The 1,287-nt window shown below is 39.7% G+C and overlaps 1 protein-coding gene across 2 annotated transcripts in view; it reads right to left on the bottom strand.

The window, feature by feature from the left end:
• Positions 1 to 1,128: 1,128 nt before the first annotated feature.
• Positions 1,129 to 1,287, bottom strand: part of LOC106605820 (germ cell-specific gene 1-like protein) — an 8,220-nt gene continuing 8,061 nt past the window's right edge. For both annotated transcript variants that reach the window (XM_014201781.2, XM_014201782.2), the window contains one exon: positions 1,129 to 1,287. This exon is cut by the window's right edge and continues 688 nt beyond it. The gene's annotated coding sequence lies outside the window, so the exon portion shown is untranslated.

Raw genomic sequence — 1,287 nt, 5'->3', positions numbered from 1 at the left:
GCTACCCATAGAGAGATGGAGAAATACAGAGAGATCTACAGTATAACTACCACAGACAGATAGAGCAATACAGATATATGTACAGTAGTGCTACCACAGAGAGATAGAGAAATACAGAGATATCTACAGTAGAGGTACCACAGACAGAGAAATACAGAGAGATCTACAGTAGAGATACCACAGACAGATAGAGAAATACAGAGATCTACAGCATAGCTCCCCATCGAGAGATAGAGAAATACAGAGAGATCTACAGTAGAGCTACCACAGACAGATAGAGAAATACAGAGAGATCTACAGCATAGCTCCCCATCGAGAGATGGAGAAATACAGAGAGATCTACGGTAGAGCTACCACAGACAGATAGAGCAATACAGGTATATGTACAGTAGAGCTACCACAGACAGATAGAGCAATACAGGTATATGTACAGTAGAGGTACCACAGAGAGATTGAGAAATACACAGATATCTACAGTAGAGCTACCACAGACAGATAGAGAGATCTACAGTAGAGCTACCACAGGGAGTTGATAAATACAGAGATATCTACATTAGAGCTACCACAGACAGAGAAATACAGAGATATCTACAGTAGAGCTACCACAGAGAGATATAGAAATACAGAGATATCTACAGTAGAGATACCACAGACTGACAGAGAAATACAGAGAGATCTACAGCATAGCTCCCCATAGAGAGATGGAGAAATACAGAGAGATCTACAGTATAGCTACCACAGACAGATAGAGCAATACAGATATATGTACAGTAGTGCTACCACAGAGAGATTGAGAAATACAGAGATATCTACAGTAGAGGTACCACAGACAGAGAAATACAGAGATATCTACAGTAGAGGTACCACAGACAGAGAAATACAAAGAGATCTACAGCATAGCTCCCCATCGAGAGATAGAGAAATACAGAGATATCTACAGTAGAGATACCACAGACAGATAGAGAAATACTGAGAGATCTACAGTAGAGGTACAACAGACAGATAGAGAGATCTACAGTAGAGGTACAACAGACAGATAGAGAAATGCAGATATGGTCGATGTCTCCTATAGGAGAGGAGGGGGAAGGAGGGCTGAGACTGCATGAATAACATCAGTTCCACTTCAGATTGACACAGAGATTATTGTTTATTTTACAGATTCAGAATGCGACACATTCAGACGAAGTGAAAAGCATGTTTTACAAAGTTCAGAAAGTATCGGATACTTATGGTAAAACTATTTCTAACATGGATACATTTACATACATACTGTATACTGTATAACAA

This window comes from Salmo salar, chromosome ssa05 (genome assembly GCF_905237065.1).
Source record: "Salmo salar chromosome ssa05, Ssal_v3.1, whole genome shotgun sequence".
NCBI lineage: Eukaryota > Metazoa > Chordata > Actinopteri > Salmoniformes > Salmonidae > Salmo > Salmo salar.
This window is presented reverse-complemented; position numbering and strand designations above follow the sequence as displayed.